Source organism: Ovis canadensis, chromosome 3, assembly GCF_042477335.2.
Source record: "Ovis canadensis isolate MfBH-ARS-UI-01 breed Bighorn chromosome 3, ARS-UI_OviCan_v2, whole genome shotgun sequence".
Classification (NCBI taxonomy): Eukaryota; Metazoa; Chordata; class Mammalia; order Artiodactyla; family Bovidae; genus Ovis; species Ovis canadensis.
The window spans coordinates 63,926,040-63,950,238 of record NC_091247.1 but is presented as its reverse complement, the minus strand read 5'-3'; the positions used below and the strand labels follow the sequence as shown (position 1 = coordinate 63,950,238).

At 41.7% G+C, this 24,199-nt stretch overlaps 1 long non-coding RNA gene across 1 annotated transcript in view; it reads right to left on the bottom strand.

The window, feature by feature from the left end:
* The window catches only part of LOC138436920 (uncharacterized), a 426,009-nt gene that overhangs the window by 168,303 nt on the left and 233,507 nt on the right, over positions 1 to 24,199 (bottom strand). Inside the window, exon 4 of the long non-coding RNA XR_011255667.1 lies at positions 9,609 to 9,703. This is a non-coding gene — a long non-coding RNA (uncharacterized lncRNA). The remainder of the gene's footprint in view (positions 1 to 9,608; positions 9,704 to 24,199) is intronic.

The following is a 24,199-nucleotide window of genomic DNA, read 5'->3' as shown; positions in this document are numbered from 1 at the left end:
TAGTGTTAATTTCCCCTTCAGTAAAATATAGGTAATAAATCCTGCCTCTCAGGGTTGTTTTGAGAATTTACTGAGAAAAACCTTATGTTCCAGAAAGGGCTCAGCACATTTCATGGCATAGTTACTCAATAAATGTTTATCAATCTATGTGTTTGATTTCCACAAAGAAGTTCCTATGAACTGATCCCATGAACATCAAAATTGAGGTCTGTTTAACTCAGGGCTCTATTTAAACTATGAGATCTATCGGTCATCTAGGACTAAAAGCCAAAGACAGAGGTTATTGACAGGCAACATTCACTGTGCAATAGGCTTAAGATATCTGACCTGGTCACTGAGTCAAAGAATTCTGAGATGGGATGGTCCTTTCCTTTGCCCATCTGCTACTGTTCATCCCGGTCATTAACACACAAGGAAACTCTAAACCACAAGACACTCTCAAGAGGGTGGCCCTGTGTCCCAGCTTCTTGAAGCAGTTTCCTGGGTGGCACCCCCAGGAAAACAGTATTTCTAGCACTGGGAAGCTCCATTTGTAAATTAAACACAAGGCTTTATAGAAAATTAAACATTTTGACTTCTCCCCTTCTCCAGCATGTCTGCCGAATATTTCCAATAGGTACTTTTGAACAACACCTATTCTGAGGTGATATGGGTAAATTGCAAAACATTAATTTACTATTAACATAATTACAGGGTTTTTTCTGTTCTCTAGAATTTGTTTAGTGCTTGGGGCCAAATCCCTTTCACTCTCACAATACCTTCTTTGTTTTAAAAAGGAGATACTACAGTGTCTGGCTGGTGGGGGGAAAGTGCCCTTTGAAACTTCCTGTTATCACAGTCATAAGCTGCCTCTAATCACAGGCAGCACAATAAATAGACACAAGACTTCTTTAAAATGCCTACAGTCTGCTAAGAATTAAAGGTCTTCCTTTGCGTCTCTCCTCAAAATATATTTCTAAATAGTTGCTCAGTCCTAAGCTTTCCCTAATAAGGTTCCATTTAAATAAGTTTGGAAATATTTTCCTTCTTTTAAAGAAAGCCACTCAATTTGGAAATGTCAGATAAAAATACATGTACATTATAAGGCTATCACCTATTTTCAGCTCGGTTTTTCCAGGCTGTCTCTTTTCCTTTCTTTCTTTCTTTTTTCCTCTGTTTGCCGTTCCCAGCAGCTTCTGGGAGCTTCTTCACCCAAGAGGACAGAACTCATCAGATCACAAACAATTTCATCTGTTTTCCTGGCAGTAGCCATCATACGAACAAAACTGGCCCCCATCACCTGATACAGCCCTTCTGAGTAACCCCAGCTCCCCAAACCCCAGCCCAGGCCACGTGACTGAAATGAAACCTACTCGCCCTTAACTTTGGAAAAATCAGCCACTCTCCTCCTTACTGTGCCACGTCAAAATTAAGGAGTAAACAGAGGTCCCCCAATCCCCCTGATTGCATTAATCATTCAAATGACGTATTAGCATTCTTCAGACTCTTCTGTTGTGCTTCCAAATTAACACCTCTAGGTTCAAGGGAATAGAAATTAACTGAATTATCTGGCAGCCCCAGATGTCCTAGCACACTCTTCCTTCTCACTGATTTAATATGCCTGAAGAACAGTTATGAGGCAGAAACACTGCTAATGGTCAAGAAATAATTTATGACATATGTAACAGACAACCTAGCCCCCCACCCACATTCCAAAGTTGTCAGAATTCCAGGCAACTCCCGGCTGCCTCTGCCATGGGGCATGGCCACCTTGTCCACCCTCTTCTTCTCCCGCGTCGCCGCGAGGACTGGGGTGGCGGGCCCTGCTCTGAAACAGGCAGCTAGGTCACACCCAGCAGCACAGGCACAGAGATGACCCAGGAGTCTGTCCCAGAGCAGGACAAGCAGACAGGGCATGAGGGCAGAGCCCACAGTCAGACAGGTACTCTTGGGCATTTCCCAGCCCTGGACATGGGCAACCTTCTTGCGGAGGCATGAAAAGGATCAGTGGTTCCTCAGTGCTGTGGAAGGGCCTTTTAGAACATTGATGTAATCCTTCACAACAGAAGCCTGTTTCCCTTGGGGGTTAATCCTGTCATTTGGGAGTGTCTCCAGGACATTAAGCTGTAATTGCTTGCGTAACTCCAAGAGGCAAACAGGAAGCTGGCTCATACAGGCATTCACAAGCTTCCTCAGAGCAGGCAGGTCCTGTCCCTGGCATGGCAGCCCCTCCCAAACCAAAGCTACATCTCCTTACCCAGTCTGAGAGGCGGGCCCATAAAGAGGTGGAAGCCTGAGGGGTCACCCAGGAACTTTGCCCCTTCCCAGTTCCCAGCTCCTTGGATCTCCCAGAGCAAGGATTAAGGAAACAGGGGTTGTTGTTATTGTTTAATTACTAAATCTTCTCTGATTTTGTGACCCCATACCCTATAGCCCGCCAGGCTCCTCTACCCATGGAATTCTCCACGCAAGAATACTGGAGCAGGCTGCTATTTCCTTCTCTAGGGGATCTTTCAAACCCAGGGACTGAACCCACAACTCCTGCATTGGCAGGTGGGTTCTTCACCATTGACCCACCATAGGGGAGGTCAATGCCAGGCATCACCTGAACACAGAGGCCTCATAGTAAAAGGCAGAAATTCAGATGCTTTCTCCATACCTTGGTGGGAATCAAAACATCAGATGTTTATTAAATGACATAGCGGTGGCGACTACTTTGCACAGCGAGCCCAGAAGTGTATGCTGTCACTTTAAAAAAAATTGAGCCGATGCCAGGCTAGTCATGGTAATGCTCCCATGGCATGATTAGATTCATGCCCAGGGTTGTATTTGCATATGATATTCAGGGCATGATTTTTTTATTGTTCTTAATCAGAGCCGAATGTCAACAAAATAAATGAAGTTGCGAGTTGAAGTGAAATTTTTATCACATCAGGGATGTGCTTTTTCTCCCATTTATCACAGCCCATATTGAGAGAGTGAAATTTTTTGAAAATGTGGTAATCAATGGAAGAGCTCCATATGGCAGGGATCAAAGGTGTTACATAGTGTGTGGTTCTGCTTTATTGCCAGCCAGTACTGTTAATTGGACAACAAGATCAGAGGCAATATTAAAATCCAATTAAATTGATATGAACAGATTGCCAAGTGATGTACACTAATGTATAATTGAGTATCAAGCAAATGCAAGTCCCCGTCTTCTGCTTCTACCTCCTGAATAAATGATGGCGCCATAGAGGACAGAAACAAGTTTGCACATTAGCTCCACAGCTCTGGGCTCTCATTTGTTACTTTCCAAGTTGATGACTTTTGGTTTTCCTCCTAGTCTGTCTTAAAGAGACAGACCCTTCCCCTGTTCCCCAAAACCCCTACCCCTTGCCACCCACCTGGGGTGAGTCTTCCGCCTCAAAATAATTTTCTCCTTTTGGGGTTTGGAAATGAAATCCATGTTTCCTATGCTTCATTACATGTCTATTGCATAGCAGGTCCTAAAGAGCAGTGCATTGATAATAGATTGTGCTAGTTGTAAATGATCTGTCCATCCGGACCAGAACGTTAACACATCCCTAATGCTGTTTCTCAGTTATAAATTAGATGAGATTGTTTCTCAACCCAAAAGGAAAGCAAAAGAGCAAAGCGCAGAATGAGCACCAGCGGAATACCTCTTCACACAATGAAGGACCAGAGCCTCAGTTGTGAGATGCAGATCCCAGCAGTGGATCCCAGAGCCCAGCCAGCCACCACACTGCCAGCAGGAGCTGAAGTGGGCCTCCATTCATTCCACTCCAAAGAAGGCCGAGAAGGGACAGAATCAAGAGGAAGGCAGCCCCTCCCACTCAATTAAAGCAATTAGCTCACAGGCCTTACCAAGGCCAGGCCTGGCTGAATAGGATCCCCCTGCCCCACAGTTTGTTATCCAAGCTGAGCTCACACAAATTAATGAGGAGCAGGAATGAGTAAAGCCAAGGGCTGTTGCTGGCAAACACTCTGGGGGCCTCGTCCTTTCCTCCTGTAAGAACAACCCCAGATTACCCCCAACAATAAAACCTGTTAACTTATACAACTTTGCTTAAGAAACAAGCCTGATGGGATGTTGGCAGACTTCCCTGCTGCCAAGCAAGAACTATTGCGGGCAGCCGCGAGCTTCTCAGGATTTAAGCCCATGATGGAATGGTAAACGAGGGAGCAGACTGTTTATTCCAGCAGCCAGATTGTCTCTGGCCATAAAGTTCTGTGTTTGGAAAGTTTTTTTTCTTCCCAGTATATTACAAAAAAAAAAAAAAAATGGTGGGAGAGAAAGGTGGGGGAGGGAGTGTTGAGCAAAGATCATATTTTGCTATTATTTATTCAACCACCTCAAAGAAAAGCACCAACCTTCCAGATTTTGAGTTGACTTACTAAACATAAATCCCTTTCAGCATCTCAGAGAAAGGAAGAGAAGGAAGAAGGCAGCTAGAACCGGAAGTGAGAGGGAGAAAAGAGGAAGGAAGATATTTAAAATCAAGACTAAAGGATGGGGTTTTAACTAGTTTGGAATTTGAGTTGCTAAGTGACATATATTTTAAATTTCATCTCTTTACCAACAGGTACACACTTTTAAAGATTAGATTTATTTGTGGGCCTTAAAAACACTGAGATGGTATCTGTGCTCATAAACCAGTTTGAATTTTTTTTTTTTTTTGGCTTATAATAGTCAAAACAAGGGGGTGATTCCTGGTCAGCAACTACTCACTAAGCAACTGTTGAATCAAAGTGATGTTTTGTTTTCTTTTTCCCAAACCCTCTGACTTTGGTCCAAACAGCCTCACTGCAATTCACCTTGAAAGTAGAGCAAATAGAAACTCAGAGTGAAATCAGACCGCCACAGCACCCAACAACACCGTTGAAACATGTGAGCCCTCCCACACGAACCACAACAGACGAAGTTGGTGAAGGTTGGCATCCTATTAATGGAGAAGGCGAGACCAGGCCGTCTTCTGCTGAGAGCAGAGTTATGCTTTTCAACAAGGCAGCAGCTCAGGGCTGCAGCTCCTCTCTGCTTCCCCATTGTTAGAGTTTCCCCACGAATAAGAGAAAGGTTCTTTGGAACTGGATATCTAAAAATTTCTTGGAACTTTGATGAGGTAGTTTCTAGAAGCTGCTGTTTAACTTCAGCAATTTCTTGGTGCCTCCTTGACCATATCATGACTACTGAGTTGCCCTAAAAGCTGTTCCAAGAATTGGGGAGAAAATAAAACTAAACAGAAAGACCCTGAAATGTATTAAGGAACTTAGCACTTTATGATATTTTAGCAAAATAAGTTGAGGAGCTTACAGCAGACAAAAACCAAGTTGTTTATCTTGAAACAATATCAGCCTCGCTTGGGAACAGTGCCCCAATATTCCCGGGCCTGCTCCGGGGCTCAAAATGTGAGCAACCAAAGCACTGAAGAATTGGGTAATGTCCCACATACAGAACCTCTCCTGGATGCCCAGCACGGGCTATGCCTTCCACAACCTTTCCTCTTTCATCACCGCAACATGCAAGGTAGAAAATATTGTCCTCGTTTTTCAGAGGAAGAAACTGAGTCTCAGACACGTTACTTCCCTGAGGCCAAACAGTGGAGAGATGGGATTGAAATTTAAACCCCAACTCCCTGATTTTAACCCACACTTTCTGTTTTCTAGTCTACACAATTTACCCTCCCAGAGTTGCTCCAAAAGGAAAGACCAATGGTTCAAAAATCCACTTAAACTGCACACTCACCCGTCACCACACAGAGACTTGGAGTCAAGATATTTCAAAGAATGAGAGATACTCCTGAGGAGACTAAGGAGAGCCATTCACGAACGTGGCTCTAAAGATACTTCATTAGCAATCTGGGGGTCTAGGTGTCAGCCCTTCCGTGGCATCAGGTAAGTCACTAGTTCTTCCTCCCTATGTCCTTCCACTTCCCCTTCCTCCAGGAGTAGTGATACCAGCAACCTACCTATCTCTCTTAATTGTGGATTAGATGTAAACACTGAAACCATTTTAAATTCTTCAGGGAAAAGTCCACACAAATCTCCATCATTAGCTATAATCACACTCTGATCATCAGGGCAGTTCCCACTTAACTCTGAGCCTGCTTCCAAACAACATGATAGGGTCTGATCTAGGTATGGCCATGTCCCTTGCCTTAGCCAATAGGGAAGGTGATAAATGTCTCTTCTGAGTAGACACAATTCTTGGTATCCTTTCTTCCTTACAGCAATGATGTGAGATGGACAGGCTGCCATCCTGCACCTTAAATCCTCATGTAACTAGAAGAGCAGAGCCTCCCCATTGCCCAAGATGGACATGCAACATGAATGTAAAATCACAGTGATGTTCGTCACCACAACATAGTCTACCTGACAGATACTATATAGAAGACCTATTTGTAGAGAGTACCAACAGGGGAAACAGGTCAAAAAAGTAAAGAAACAATAAACATAATCCAGGCACTTATTTTTGTGACAGGGTGTGCCGATGGGCTGCTGCAACTGCTGCTGCTGCTAAGTCGCTTCAGTCGTGTCCGACTCTGAGCAACCCCATAGACGGCAGCCCACTAGGCTCCTCTGTCCCTGGGATTCTCCAGGAAAGAACACTGGAGTGGGTTGCCATTTCCTTCTCCAATGCATGAAAGTGAAAAGTGAAAGTGAAGTCTCTCACTCGTGCTGATGTGCTAGATATAGATTATTATTCTTGAACTCAGGAATCCAAAAGAGCATCTTCTAACAAAAACCAAGTAGTGTTCTTTCAAGGAACTGATTTGAAATTTGAAAAATATTTGCCTCTGACAGATATTTTCAACTATCCAAATTGATTTATAGCCAAGGGAAAGAATTCCCCTCCTGAAAATTATCCACAAATATACCTTTCAAGTAAATCTCACTAGATGTTTTCATTCTATTTTTAATTCTCCATAGTTTTTCATTTGCAAAGGTATAGCTAACCATACCTAAAAGAGGAAACAATCCAGACGTATTAAAAACATTCCAAGATGGTGACTACAATTTGAATAGACTTCTGCTAAAGGCTAATATTAAAGACCAGGAGTGAAAAAAAAGAAAAATAGACCCTCCAACTCTGGAAAGTCAATCTTTATTACCACTTAGAACCAAATAAATAAACTTGTGGTTTTGCCATTTAAAAAAGTTTGTATTAACTTCACTTTTGTTTCTGAGAAAACAACTGTCCATTGTAATGAGTTCACCCTATAACTTCACTCTCTTTTCCATCTCTTCTGGGCTTTCTTCCCAGGTCCAGTAAGATTTTCACATTTCTAGGCAATGGCATTCATTATATATGATCTAACATTATGAGCTAGAAGGGGCATTATGTAGCCATAAGACCTTAAGAAAAACATTTTAGGAGATTTGTAATGTGAGGAAATATAAAATTCCATAGTCTCATGACTACTTTTCAAACCTTTTCAATTTTTATAATCATTTATGAAAACTGGAGTTTGCTATAATTAAGTCTGTCCATATATTAGATAGCAATTCATATATATATGTATATATATACACACATACTTATACACATAAGTTGATGAGACATGTGGTGATGAAGGCAAGTCTCAAGACTATGGTAGGAGAGATTGCGGAGTGTGAAGAAGCAGCACTGTGTTGGAAAAAGCCCCACCTCAGTTATTCAAAATCTCTGTGCTTCTGGCAAATCCCTTCACCTCTCTGGGCTTCTGCCACTTCACCTGCAGAACAAGATCAGGCCAGAGGATTTCAAATGCCCCTCTAGCTCAACTGTCCATGGATCTACTACTGAAGTTGCCTCCAATTTGCAAATTTTATTGAGTAAATTGGGTAAAGTCTGGGTAGCTAGGATTCCAACTATATAAAAATATACAAGCCAACAGCAAAAAAAGTAAAAGTCAAACCATGAAAAAAGTTACAACATACAAATACGAAGATTGTTAGAGATTTTTCTTCTTTTTTTCTTCTTCTAAATGCACTTAATGTTATTGCTATACTACTTTTCTAATTTTATAAATCAATAAAAATTTTAAAAGATATCAGTTTCTGCGGAGGGCAGTGTTTATAATTACCTGCAGGGAGTGTCAACACATGACTATAAACCCCTTCTTTGGATTTATAGGCACATAACATTTCTAACAGACAAATCCATATGATTATCAATTCTAATTTTTCAAAGCCAAAACTCTCTTAAGCAACACAATTTATTTGTCTAAAGATGTCAAATAAACTAGATTGGCAAACAGTTTCATTTTTCAACTGTCTGCTTTGGCATTGTGCCTACTATAATACATATCTAATGTCACTCACTCCCATCTCACCCTGTCCGCCCAGGCACACAAGCTTGCAGACATGACAAAGTTGGCATTCTCAGGTTAATATTTATGCCAAAGGTCATAAAAGTCATGTTAAGCAGAAATGCCAAGGGAATTTGGGTCTCTCTCTATTACCTTACTCTCTCCCACTGTCCAAGTTTTGACAACATAATGTGATTACATAATAACTCAAGCAGGAAGAAAATTAGACCCCATATAGGAAACCCAGGTGAGGCCCCATGGAGTTATCTGAGTTAGTTATCCTGCTGCATGTGAAGTCCTAAAGAAACAAACTTCTTAGCATTTTGAAGCCCTGAAAATTCCTACTCACTCCCCCATCCCATTCCCACCCAACCAAAATAAATCTCTTCCATGGGAGAAAATCTGCCACTTAGAAAATGGTATCTTTTCCAAATTGCACACTGATTGTAACAAATGAATTAACTTTAATCACCAAAAAACTTGTTGCTCCAAAGAACCAAAAGTCAGCTCCATCTTTCTCTATGCATTCTCATTATATCAAATAAATAAATAAATAAAGTTCCATCTGACCTGAGAAGTTCCAAGTGCCCTGAAAAGTTCCATCTGATCCCTGGTGATAAAGACCTAATTTCAGAATAGCATGCCCTAAGCTATTAGCACCAAAACTACCTATAGTCAAGTCAAAGTTAATTTCAATAGCTCTTTCAGAAGAGTTGAATAGTTTTTACATGAATTCTACATCCCACAAACCTAGAAGCTCACCAGAAAAGCAGGCTCTCCTAGGGGGTTCTAAAACCCTTACCTGCAAGATCTCAAATCGGGTTGCTGCCAACACTTCTCTGAAGTTCACAAAGAAAGAAAATGCAACTGACATGGACCCTCCCCATCCGCACAGTGAATCTGACTTCAGCATTGATATGCCTCCTCCTGCTTCAGCAAAATAAACCACACAGAGCAGGAGCCAAACAGGAGTCCCTGGCAACAACCAAGAATGAGACAATAGTTTCAGCAGCACTTTCATAAGCTTCTCATAAGCTTTCGATCTTTCATCTCATTATCATTTTGAAGCTGGTTCCCATTATCTTCTCCAGCTACTGCTCTTGCTCTTATAATAAAGAAATAAACATATTTCTATTCATTTTAGAACATACACTATCCATCTAAGATTAGGAGATCCTTAAAGAAGACAGGAAACTGGTAAAAGGAGATAGTAACCAGAGCAAGAATTGCCTGAAAATCCCTGAGACCATGGGCTGTATCATCCAACATGACAACGGATAAGAACATAGACTCTGAAGCCAAGATTACAAGGGTTGTAATCTCAGCTCCATCACTTACCAGCTATAATCTTGGGCAGTTGATTTCATCTCTCCATGTCTCAGTCTCCTCATCCATGTAACAAGGATAATAACAGTGACTTCTTCATTGGCTCACTGTGAGGATTAAATAAACACTTATAATAGTATTTGGTGCAAGGTAACTGCAGTGTATTAGCTATTAATAACACCCGTTTAACCAACATAAGTTATCACTACCCCTCCCCGAGTCTCCAAGTTCAAAAGGAAATTAATAATTTCCTCATCCACCAAACTTACTTCACAAGGTGTTTGAAGATATCAAGTAATCCAATTGGTGTGAAAAGTTACTTGGGATGAAGAAAATATATATTACTATAACCTCAGATATACAGATGACAGCACCCTTATGGCAGAAAGTGAAGAGGAACTCAAAAGCCTCTTGATGAAAGTGAAAGAGGAGAGTGAAAAAGTTGGTTAAAGCTCAACATTCAGAAAATGAAGATCATGGCATCTGGTCCCATCACGTCATGGGAAATAGATGGAGAAACAGTGGAAACAGTGTCAGACTTTATTTTGAGGGGCTCCAAAATCACTGCAGATGGTGACTGCAGCCATGAAATTAAAGATGCTTACTCCTTGGAAGAAAAATTATGACCAACCTAGATAGCATATTGAAAAGCAGAGACATTACTTTGCCAACAAAGGTCCGTCTAGTCAAGGCTATGGTTTTTCCTGTGGTCATGTATGGATGCGAGAGTTGGATTGTGAAGAAAGCTGAGCGCCAAAGAATTGATGCTTTTGAACTGCGGTGTTGGAGAAGACTCTTGAGAGTCCCTTGGACTGCAAGGAGATCCAACTAGTCCATTCTGAAGGAGATCAGCCCTGGGATTTCTTTGGAAGGAATGATGCTAAAGCTGAAATTCCAGTACTTTGGCCACCTCATGCGAAGACTTGACTCATTGGAAAAGACTCTGATGCTGGGAGGGATTGTGGGCAGAAGGAGAAGGGGATGACAGAGGATGAGATGGCTGAATGGCATCACTGACTCGATGGACGTGAGTTTGAGTGAACTCCGGGAGTTAGTGATGGACAGGGAGGCCTGGCATGCCACGATGCATGGTGTCGCAAAGAGTTGGACATTACTGAGTGACTGAACTGAACTGATCTGTAATGTATCATTAGGAAAGGAAAGCTAGTCCTCGATTAGCCAGAAACACCCCCGTGGGCCAAGTTGAGAAGAAGACAAGGAAGAGAACATGCCAGACTGATTTTTACTTCCAACAGTATATTTCAAGCCTGTTCTATAGAATGAATTGGGGATGTGATGACAAAGCTGCATCACTGTGGATTTATGGCTAGTCATTTGTGTTTGCTAAAAACATCAGGACAATACAGTTTCTGATCAATCTGTCTTGCTACAAGAGTATTCTGAAGTCAGAAATGTTTGGGGTGCTGCTAGTAATTGTTTGACAATGCAAATTCTGACCCCAATGACTGTGCAGGGGGGAATTGGCAGATGTCACTGTCCAAATTGCCCAATCCCAACAAACAGCCAGCCAGGCTAGATGATGATTTGGAGCATGGGCTTCACCAAGGCAAGCCACCAACTCTCCTTGAATGTTGGTTGGACTGAACTTGTGGATTGAAATGACCATTTGTGCTGATGCCAGGTGAGCATGGCTGGAAGCACTCAGATGCCAAATGAGTCAACTTCCACCGACACTCCTAGTCAATGGTTGAATGCATCTCCCATTTTTTAAATTCTGTCATCCCAGTGCTTTGCTCTTCCATGCCAATGGCTAAATAACTATATGTTTTCTCTATACTGACTCTTCTCTAGAGTGCTGTGTCCTGGACTATCAGCATTATTTCTACTTACATCAGAGCCCTCTTCCATTTTCACGTAGCCCATGTGGTTTTCAGTGACTAGAGTTTCCCTCCTCCTAAAAAGTTCCTTTTTTTAACTCACCATGCATGCAATGACAATTTTACCACTACATATTTGTAGAAATGATAATAATTACTGACATTTATTCAGGTTACTTTGAGCTACACATTGACCTAAGTGCTCTATATTAATTATCTCAATCCCCAAACAAGTCTATGAGGTGAGGAGTATCATTATCCCCTTTCATAGATGAATAGATCAAGGCATAGGGATGGCAAGCATTGTGCTGAAGGCCATACAACATTCATGTGGAACATCTAGAAACTGGTAGGAGCAGGATATGAGTCCAGGAAGTGTGATTCACAGGGCCCCCAATTTTAGCAAAGTACATTCCACTATAATATACACACACGTGGGAATGTGTGTCTTCACAACTGTGCAACCCAAAGTAATTTCATTTCACACCAGCCCCTCTAGGAATGGTGACTCAGGTAGTCTTGTCTCAGATATTTTAAGAAATGCAAGGAAGAAACACTTTAAGGTTCTTTGAGTGATACAGCATGGGCTCTTTAGTTGATTCCAAGAATACAACTATGCATCCTTAACTAAGTACAACTACATATTCCTCTGTGCTATGTACAAACTTTCAAAAATATAATTACACCTTCCAGGTAGGATGCAATATCTCTGTCAATCAAAATGTAGGCAATAGCTGGCCAAGAACTTACTGTGCCTCCCCCTGGGAATACAGTGATGAAGACACCACTCATGAACCTGTCCAGATGGAAATTGTAAACGACTGATAGAGAAGACAGACATTCAGGGAATGATTGTAAATAATTAAAGGAACAATGACAAGAAAGCAAAATGCACTAAGGAAAAATATAGGGTGCTTTTGAGAAAATAGAGAGAGGTAGCTAATTTCCTTTAAACTCATGGCATCCTTCTTGGAATCTGAACAGAATGCTTTCAAAATTGCCCCAAATCCTGAAATCACTTAATAAATATTTCTGAATTAATATCCGAGACAAGGGAAATGAGGTAATGCTTGCAAACCAGAGAAACACGTGGCAGTTTCTTTATACTCCCAGTGTTGGGAGAAAGTTGAAATGAGCTCAAACAGAGAATGACAAGAAATACAGGGCACACTTTGCTGTGGTTACAGCACTAGCCACACTAGCTGGATTGTTTGGGGCCTCACTTTCATGAGGCTTAATACAATCAGGAAGGGCTTAGACACCCAGCCAGGATAAATACCCCACCAGGAGCCTGATCAAGGAGAGAACCAAAACCCAACCAGCCCAGGCTCTCTTGCGGTGCCCAGACACACATGTGGGCAGCTCCATCAGCCAAAAATGCTGGCCCCCTCTGGGGGCTTCCCAACCCCCACCAATCAACACATTCTTAAAGTAGCCTGGGGCTGCTGAAGCTCATAATCAGACCTGGGTTGGATTGCAAACATCTCTATAATGCCAATGCTGGCTAACGTGATTAGGCACAGAGCATTAGCCAAATAAAAGGGATGGGAAACAAGAAAGACAGGGGGGTGAAGAGAAGAAGAGGAGTATGCTGCCCGCACAAAAGGGGAAAGGAAGCGGAGAAAGGTCCTGAGACACTCCCAAAGGGAGGAGATTAAAAGTCAAAGTGGTACCCAAATCTAAGTCTTTTACTGTTTAGCCAAGTGGCCAGTCTAGGGAATTAACCAATATTGAGGATGTTGTGGTGACCAAAATAGGTAGACCTCTGCCTTTATCAGGCCTACAGCCTACTGAAGGGCAGACTGAAAGCAAATGCCATTACAGCCCAATTCTTAAGACATTCACGAAGACTGTACACACTTTTATAGTAGATATTTTGGAGGAGGGAATGAATAAACCAAAAAAAAAAAAAACAAACAAATGACTACCCCCACTGTAGTGGTTAATTCCATGTGTCAACTTGGCTAGGCTACGGTATCTAGTTGTTTGGTCGAACACTAGTCTAGATATTGCTGTGAGGGTAATTGCTAGGTATGATCAATATTTACCATCCATTGACTCTAAGTAAAGCAAGTTACTCTCTATAATATAGGTAGACCCAATCAGATGAAGGCATTAAGGGTAAAGATTTCCCAAAGAAAAAGACTGCAACACAAAAATCCTGCCGGAGTTTCTAGCCTGCTGTTGTATCCCACGAATTTTAGACTTGCCAGCTTCCATAATCACATGAGCCAAAAAAAATCTCTCTATATATACACAGAGACAGACATAGGATATAACTGTATAGATAGGATACAATATGTAACAGGATATATCAATATTTATTCTATCAGTTTTATTTCTCTGGGGAACCATGTCTAATACATCCCTTAAATTTGCTGACTGATTATGAGACAGGACCTAATTCAGAACTGTGAAAAGGTGAAAATTTGTGCTTCTTAGAATTGAAGAGATAAGATCACTACAATTCATTTAACAATTACCAACATACTGAGGATTGCAAAGAAGAAACAGAGGATGCTGTGGGAATGAGTGCCGAGCATGCCCACCCCACCAAAGGGGTGTCAGCAAGCAGGGTCAGCAGAAGCATGAAGCATGTGGAGCCACTGCCACCAGGAGAGGAGAGCGAAAAAGGAGGGGTTGTGACAAACTGAAACCTTAATGTGCTGCCTGCAGACTCAGTCCCACCACTCAAAGCCATTACCAAGTCACACTGCCCACAGCCCAGCGCCTGAACAAGCCCCACCAGCCTCCTCTCTAGGCCCTAGGAGAGCTGCCCTGGAGCAGAGCGTTTCACCCGCAGGCTCAGGCCTCCAGGTTTCCCAAGAGCTGGGAGGCTACACCCTACTTGCACAATCCCAAAAGGGTTAATTCCCATCTCCCCACCTCCCCCACTGTAAGTAGTGGCAATCTTTCCTAATCATTTCCATTTCTATTCCTCTTTAATTCTCCCATTCCCCTTTTTGTTTTCATGACCTGTGGGAACTTGAACTCCAGCTGGAGGTAGAGTCTGCCTTTATACTTAGAGCAGATATTTAAGCAATTATCCTGTCACTGGGCCTAGCCTTGCCTCCTCCATATGGGTCGCTCCTAAGCAAGGCATTTGGTTTCTCCTTTGTTCCTGGTGCACTGAGTAAAATTGTTCCAGAAAGTCCCTGCCCTTGAGTAATAAGGCTGGGAAGATGGGGGTGAACTGAGCTGGGGACCCTCAATGCCAAAAAGCAGGCAGGGAATGGGAGCCATGAGCCCCTGTGGCTCTGCACCCTGCCCCACCTCTTAGAGAGGCTGTCTGTCTCTTCCAGCAGAAGAGTCAATAAACGACTCATATCTGCTGCTGGCCAGAGGCTTGGCTGGTAGGAAAGGACGGGAGTGTGAGGATGAGGTGAACTCTGCTTGTTGCCCAGCACTACAAGAGCGCCAGCTTCCTGCTGGCACAGCAGTAGGAGTCAGCAGCCAGGCACCCAAAAGAGATCCAAGCAGACCCCCACTGGGTTTACTGTGACTTGAAAGTACCACACACACACACACACACAGAGAACTGGGGTGTCCACAGAGAACCTCTGGTGTTACTTTCCTATGGCTATTGTAACAAATTACCACATATCAGGTGGTTTAAAACAACAGAAATTTATTCTTCCACAGTTCTACAGGCCATAAGTAAAAAATTAGTAACATGGGGCGAAAACTCCCTTCAGAAAGAGGAGGAGAGAATCCGTTCTTCCAGATTTTGGCAGCTACAGGCATTCCTTGGCTTGTGACCACCACACTCCAATCTCTGCCTCCAGAGTCACATCTTGTTCTCCTCTGTATGTGTGTCAAAACTCTCTCTGCCTTTTTTAATTTTATTTTTTATGTTTATTTTATTTTTTAATTGGTTTACAATGGTTTTTAATTGGTTCACAAAATTGCTTTACAATGTTGTGTCAGTTTATGTCATACAATGCAAATCAGTTAAAACTATACACACACAGGTATACATATATATCCTCTTCCTCTTGAGCCTTCTCTCTGCCTTATTAGGACACTTGTGACAGTACTTAGCACGCCCCGACCCCCACCTACCCTGCAGTATTCAGAATAACTTTCTAATCTCAAAATCCTTAACCACATCTGCAAAGACATTACCATATAAGATAATGGCAGGTTCGAAGAATTAGGACCTGATATCTTTAGAGGGTTGTTATTTAGCCTACAGCATTCTTATGTCTATTTTATCTCAGAGTAATAGACATTCATAGTCACAGAAGTCAAAGGGAAAAGAGTGGGGTGGCTGGGCTTTAACGCACCACTGTTAAAATAATGGGTAGAATCAGGTCATAAAAGGAGGTCTGGGCTAAATTTGCTAATAATGTGGATCTGAACAAGTTAACTGGATGTGTCTAATCCCCAATTCTCAAACCTATAAAATGGGCACAATAATCCCTAACTTAGTGAAAAATTTTAAAGATCACATATGACTATTCACTATGTACCAGGCATCATAGTCAGCCCTTTGCAAATATTTTCTTCTTTAATCCCTACAGAGATGTATAAATACTGCTATCCTCATTTTATAGATGAGTAAATGGAGACCCAGAGAAGTTACATAATATGCCCTAGATCACACAGCTTAAAGGCACTCATTGAGCCTTGTTCTGTTGCCAACGTGTGTGCATGCTAAGTCCCTTCAGTCGTGTCTGACTCTGTGCAACCCTATGGATTGCAGCCGACCAGGCTCCTCTGTCCATGGGATTCTCTAGGCAAGAGTACTAGAGCGGCATGCCATGCCAGATCTGACTCCAAATCATAAGGCAATCAACACAAAGAGAAGTTAAGAAATAAGAATACATTATTTTTGTTTGAAATAAGAACAAAGTTAAGAAATAAGAACCAGTACAAATAAGAACTCTGGTTCTTATTCCTGGCTGCACATTAGAATCACCTGGGGAGGCTACACTACTTAGATACCCCAACTAACTGAATCAGCATCTCTGAGGGTTGGTCTGGGTATTTGACTAAAGCATCCCAGATGATCAATGTGCAGCTTGGGCCAAGAACCACTCAGTTAAACAAACCCCTTCCCCTCCTCCAGCTGTGTGATGACTGGCCTTCTTCCACCGCACATACCCCACTCCAACCAGAGCACCTGCTCTGTTTCTAACTGCACATCCTCAGTCCACTCTTCCTGGTGGTCTCAATACCTGATCTAACAAGAAACAAAGACCTTCCTTGCTGAGCAAAGTATATCCTCAGTTATTCATTCATTCATTCACTATGCTGCTACTGCTGCTAAGTCACTTTAGTCGTGTCCGACTCTGTGCAAACCCATAGACAGCAGCCCACTAGGCTCCTCTGTCCCTGGGATTCTCCAGGAAAGAACACTGGAGTGGGTTGCCATTTCCTTCTCCAATGCTTAAAAGTGAAAAGTGAAAGTGAAGTCGCTCAGTCGTGCCCGACTCTTAGCGACCCCATGGACTACAGCCTACCAGGCTCTTCTGTCCATGGAATTTTCCAGGCAAGAGTACTGGAGTGGGGTGCCATTGCCTTCTCTGGCAATGGCATTCACTATAAATGAAAGCAAACTTCATGTTGCTTTCTTTCCAGCCTCCTTAGAACAGTACCTGGCACCTAGTAGGTATCTGATGAAAATCATTATTTCATTCAGTGTCTATTTTAATTCAGGCAGTTATAAAGGGTTCCTTATTATTCACCCAGTAGGTATGTTTCTTTCCTATCTTGCCTACTTTCTTCTCCCCACTGAGACAGGTCCTCTGATGACTAATGCCTCCATTCTGGGCATCTCCTGTGTGGGCCTGTCTCCTGCTTTCCCTATGGCCTCCCAAATGATACCTCCCCTCAAAAGACAGCCTCATGCTAATCCCTAGAATCTATAAATGCTACCTTTGGGGGCGAAATGTCTTTGCAGAAAATGATTAAAATTGTGAGATGAAGACATTATCCTAGATTATCTGAGTAGACCCTAAATGCCATAATAAGTGTCCTAAGAAAGAGGAGAGTGAAAAATTTGGCTTAAAACTCAACCTTCAGAAAACTAAGATCATAGCATCTGGTCCCATCACTTCATGGCAAATAGATGGGGAAGCAGTGGAAACAGTGAGAGACTTTATTTTGGGGGGCTCCAAAATCACTGCAGATGGTGACTGCAGCCCTGAAATTAAAAGACGCTTACTCCTTGGAAGAAAAGTTATGACCAACCTAGACAGCATATTAAAAAGCAGAGACATTACTTTGCCGACTAAGGTCCATCTAGTCAAAGCTTTGGTTTTTCCAGTGGTCATGTATGGATGTGAGAGTTGGACTATAAAGAAAGCTGAGTGCACAATTGATGCTTTTGAACTGTGGTGCTGGAGAAGACTCTTGAGAGTCCCTTGGACTGCAAGAAGATCCAACCAATCCATCCTAAAGGAAATCAGACCTGAGTATTCATTGGAGTGACTGATCCTGAAGCTGAAACTCCAATCCTTTGGCCACCTGATGCAATGAACTGACTCACTGGAAAAGACCCTGATGTTGGGAAAGATTGAAGGCAAGAGGAGAAGGGGATGACAGAGGATGAGATGGTTGGACGGCATCACCATCTCGATTATCATGAGTTTGAGTAGACTCCAGGAGTTGGCGATGGACAGGGAGGCCTGGCGTGCTGCAGTCCATGGGGTCGCAAAGAGTCAGACACGACTGAGTGACTGAACTGAACAGAAGACAGAGGCAGAAGAAAGACAGAAAAGAAGAAAGCAATGTGACCACAGAGGCAGAGACTAGAACAACATGATCACTAACCAAGGAATACCTGTAACCAGCCACCAGTTGCTGGAGGAGGCAGGGAGCAGATTGACCCCTAAAAGCCCTCGATGGAAATACGAGACTACTGACTACTTGATTTTGACCCATTGACAGTGATTTCAGACTTCCAGCCTCCGGAACTGTAAGAGAAGACTCTGTTTGGTAGTATGTTGCTATAGCCAGAGGAAACTAACATATCACTTATCCTGACCTGGCTCTGACCACACCCTGTTTGGCCCCAATACCTGGTCCTCCCCATGCCACAGTTACTGTCTGCCTTGTCACTCCAGAGGGGCTTTTAACCCTCCTGCTCACTCCAGAGAGCCAGGGCCTGGCATTCCCTTACCACGTCAAATAGACACAATGCCAGACACCAAGTTCAAAGTCTCCAGGACAAGACCCTGAGAGAAGAGAAATGGAACCAAGACTTATCCTAAGAGACCATCAGAATCCCATCCACAGATAGCCCAGCAGGATTAGCTCATGTACTGGGAATGCCGAGACTCCAGTCTTGCAGAAAAGGAACCAGCTCAGAAACTTAAGTAAAACTTCAGAACGACACCCTTCCTTCCACTTCTCCTGCAGCCTCTCCATTTAATCCATCCCTACGAAGGATCATGGCCCTTCCATCACCATTAGTGACAGGCCCTCACATTTATATAGCACTTAGTGCTTTTGCAAAAATGTCTATATCCATCACTTCATCTGAGATCCACCCTGTGAAGTAGACGAGTGTATAACTGTCCTATATCACAGGCAAGGTTTGGGGGCTGAACTGGGGTCCAAACCTTTTGGAAATTAATCTAAAAATTAATCTAACACAACAGCAGGTCTCATGACCCTGAATCCAGCACTCTACCCATTTCACTTTACCTCAAGCCTTGTGGCTTACATACTCAGAGATGCAAGCATAGAAGGGCCAACGAATCAGTTTCCCTGAACAACAGCTCACCCAAGAGCTCACGCACTTCATGTAAAGAAACTCATTTGATCCTCACAACACACCTATGAGGCAGGAAAGTTGTCCCGCATTCAACTGCTTGTATATGGAGGAGGAAGAATTTGAACCTAGGCTATTTAGCCCCAGAGTCCGCATTCTTAACCCAAAAGGATTTAATGTAGTACTGCAAGAACTTTTCCTCAGAGCTGGAATGCTACAAGAGTATATGAAATACTGATGCTACAAGGGTATATTTTATACTGATGATATTCTAACCACTCTTCAAAATGAAGAACCAGAAGCAAAATTAAATTAGCCCTTTAAAATGAAAGTGCTAGTGCTTTGAAATTCCTATTGGAAACTCTTTCCACCATATGTGTCTGTCCGTAATGTGGTCATCATTAGGCACACATGTTTGGGGTGTGTGTGTGTGCGTGTGTGCACGTGTGTGCTCATGTAGACTAAGATGCGTGGCAGACCCTCCAGATGGTTCACCAGAAACCTTACGTCAGGGCTCTCCCAGTGCCCCTGTTCCATCAAAGGGACTTTGAGTTTGGAGTCTGAGTAAATTAACAACATCCCTGTTCTTTATTTGTCTCCCTCTGACTGTGATAAATAACCCTGGGGAATCCTTCCTATTTCTGGGGTGAGAGAAAAATGAAACATTCCTGCCTACATTTCACACCAGTATGGAAAGTAGGGTATTTATTGCAAGCTAGCTGTATTCTAGCATTATAGTACATGTTTCAATCTCCCTGTAGAAAACATGTCCACTGTCATCATTCCAAAGCCTTTCTAGTTACCTTGACCGGGTGGGGCAGGATGCCAGCCCTATGTAGGCAGAACTAAGCCATCTACCCTAAGAACTGACAGTCTAACCCATGGGTCTCATGTGTACAGACTACAGAGCAAGAATAATGCTGAGAGATGGCTTGGGAATGTCTTCCAGTCTAACCTTTTTTATCAAATAGATATGAAACCTGAGGTCCAGAGATGGAAAATGATTTGTCCAGAATTACACAGCAACATAATAGCAGTGCCTACTTGCATTGGCAGACTAGAAAAGTTGGACAAACCTTCATGAAGAGAACAACCAGAAAATCTGGGCAATGTATAAAAAGTATCTGAAACTGGAAATGTTTTAAGACAGGTTAGAATCGCAGGACCTAGTCCAAAAATAAAAGAAAACCCAGAGAAGTCAGTCTGGCATTTGAGGTTACTTCTACACAGACTCCAGGGTCTGAGCCAACTCCAGGATACATGGCTGAGAAGCATGAAACTTAACAGACCTTCTGACGGACTGTCTTGCAGAGAGGGGAAAAAAAATTTCAGGACCCACCAAGACAGAGAAACTGGCAAATTCTTAAGTTTGGGGTTGGGACATGAAAGGGACACAACTTTATCCTAAACGTAAGGTTGAATCAAAAACAACCAGTCCTCCCAGGAACCAGGAGCTATGTTTGACCCATCCACACTGATTAGATTAAGGTGATCTTGGATTTTCAAGGGCATAGCTTCCAGTGAGAAATAAATTAAATCCTCTCTAGAGTAAGATACCATTATGCTAAGCCTCAAATTAACCCTATTTTTTTTTCATATGCAATACCTGGTATTCAATCAAAAACAACCAAACATACAGTTAAGTTAAGTCACTGAGTCATGTCCGACTCTTTGTGACCCCATGGACTGTAGCCCACCAGGCTCCTCTGCCCATGGGATTCTCCAGGCAAGAATATTGGAGTGGGTTGCCATTTCCTTCTCCAGGGGACCTTCCCGACCAAGGGATCGAACCCAGGTCTCCCGTATTAGAGGCAGACGCTTTAACCTCTGAGCCACCAGGGAAGCCCCCAGACATACAGTAGGACCCAGAAAATAGTTATCAGACACAGGCTTTAAAGTAACTATGCTTACTTAATATATTCAAAAACTTTAAAGCCAAAATGGGCAGTTTTAACAATCAACTGAAAACTACTTTTAAAAGATGGAAATAATGACACTAAAAAAAAATACACTACTAAAAACTGTAATAATTACAAATTTTAAATAAATGGAAGGTTATAACAACAGATCAAATACAACTTAAAAGTTAATTGGTGAACCACAAAATAAGTCAGAAGATGTCCAGAACAAAACACTGAAAGACGAAAGGATTGAAAATAGAGAAAAGAGTATGCAATAAATCAAGACTTACTGCATAAGAAGAAAAGGTCTAAGTAACAAACTCCTGTCACAGAAGGAGAAGAGGAAGAGAATGGAGGAAGAGCAATATTTAAAAGTATTTTCCAAAATTGCTGAAATACACAGAGGCATAAATTCAAGAAGCACTTACTATGACTATTAAGCAGGATATAATTTTTTAAATATCTGCTCATCAGAAAATAAAAAGTGATTAACAAAAAAGAAGGATCTTTAAATTAAACCAGGAAAAATTACAGATGCAACAATAGAACTCATGATCTGACTTTCCATCAGAGTCAGCACAAGCCTGACAATAATGTTAATAATATCTTACAAGTGCTAAGAAAATACCTGCCATCCTAAAAGCCTATAGTCAGGTAAAATATCCTTGAAAAAATAGTGAAATCAAGATATTTTTCACAATAACGGAGGATTTTTCAGTAGACTTTAACTACTGGAAATGTCTACACATAGGAAAATGATTCCATTGTGAAAGCTCAAAGATGCAGGAACATACGGAGAGTAACAGGAACAGCAAATATGTAAGTTAAATGAATACTTGCTATTCAAAATAGTAACAGTCTTGTTTTATAAGATTTTAATATCTATAAATTAAAATTCATAATAATCATAAAAGTTGAAAAAGGAAAAGTATACAGTATTCTAGGGTCTTTGCTTTAACTAGTGAGTTATGAACATTCTTATTTTATACTTATTATGTCAAGCATGTTTGTATAAATTTGAGTAACTACTATAGTTATCACCAAAAATATAACTATAATAAAAAATATGCCAAGCTAATAGAAAATGAAAATAATAAAAAAAAATCAATTCAAAAGAAAAGGAGAGAGCATGGAATTCTATAGATAAGATAAATATAAAACAAATATAATAGTGTATATTTAAACCCAAATATGTCCATAAATGCTTTAAAAGGAAAATGCATAGGGTGTTCTGATCAAAAGAGGAAGACTATTAGGATAAAAACCCAAAAATATTGCCTACATGACACTCATTGAATATGATCATATGAAAAGGTTGAAAAGGAAAGATGGGGGCCAAAATAAAGCTTGTATAGCTAAACTATTAATATCAAAGAAGAATTTATTGCAAAAATCATTCATTGAGATAAAGAGGAACATCTCACAATGATAAAGATACTCAACTAACCAGGAAAGTATATCATTTCAAATTGATACACATAGATACTAATATAGCCAGTTACCATTGAACTAGGTTCAAAGTAATGAAAACAGAACACCCTTGGCATGACCGGATCATCTTAAATGAAGACAAGTAAAGGAAGAAGGTGAAGAAAGCTGATAAGGACATGAGCTGGGTTGCAGAGATAGAGAGGAAAGAGATGGAGAGAGAGGAACTATAAAATAGAGCTGGATATGAAGGGGGAAATCTAGGAAAAATGAGAGAAAGGAGAAGTAACAAAAAAAAAAAAACAAGAGAAAACAACTGGAAGTAAGGTGAAAAATGTTTTGAGAGAAAAAGTATGGAGTCAAAGAGATTCCACAAAGGAAATGTATCTTCTTCAAGGCAGCTCAGCCTTTTACCCCTTGGGATGACAGCTTCCTGTGGCACATAGTGACACCTCCCATTAGACTCCTGCCTTCATTAATTTTAAATGTCAAACTCAGCAGTAAAAGGGAGCAGTCATGACCATGACCCACCTTTCTGGCTTCAGAGCTTACATACAAAGATGGTGCTCTCCATGCTTGCAAGAGCGAAAACAATCAATCATTTCCTGTCTTCTTGTAAAAGCCAGTAAGTCACAGATCACCTAACCATGGGCTACCCCAGACAAACTACCAGGAGCCCAGTCCTGCTTGGAGTCCTATCAAAACCAAAGAGGATTAAAGCTGAGCAGAACTCAACTAAACCCTGTTTTTGAACCCATTTTCTTATCTCCCCACAGTGAAAGTTGACTCCTGGGTGAACACAACCAGGAAGTTTGTTTGGTAGCAAATGTATATTTGCTGTCCTCTATCCATACAGAAATAGATGTTTTTCTGGAACTCTCTTGCTTTCTCCATGATCCAGCGGATGTTGGCAATTTGATCTCTGGTTCCTCTGCCTTTTCTAAAACCATCTTGAACACCTGGAAGTTCACAGTTCACGTATTGCTGAAGCCTGGCTTGGAGAATTTTGAGCATTACTTTACTAGCATGTGAGATGAGTGCAACTGTGCAGTAGTTTGAGCATTCTTTGGCATTGCCTTTCTCTGGGATTGGAATGAAAACTGACCTTTTCCAGTTCTGTGGCCACTGTTGAGTTTTCCAAATGTGCTGGCATATTGAGTGCAGCACTTTCACAGCATCATCTTTCAGGATTTGAAACAGCTCAACTGGAATTCCATCACCTCCACTAGCTTTGTTTGTAGTGATGCTTTCTAAAGTCCACCTGACTTCACATTCCAGGATGTCTGGCTCTAGGTGAGTGATTACAGCATCGTGATTATCTGGGTCATGAAGATCTTTTTTGTACAATTCTTCAGTGTAGTCTTGCCACCTCTTCTTAATATCTTCTGCTTCTGTTAGGTCCCTACCATTTCTGTCCTTTATCGAGACCATCTTTGCATGAAATGTTCCCTTGGTATCTCTAATTTTCTTGAAGAGATCTCTAGTCTTTCCCATTCTGTTGTTTTCCTCTATTTCTTTGCATTGATCGCTGAGGAAGGCTTTCTTATATCTTCTTGCTATTCTTTGGAACTCTGCATTCAGATGCTTATATCTTTCCTTTTCTCCTTTGCTTTTCACTTCTCTTCTTTTCACAGCTATTTGTAAGGCCTCCCCAGACAGCCATTTTGCTTTTTTGCATTTCTTTTCCATGGGGATGGTCTTGATCCCTGTCTCCTG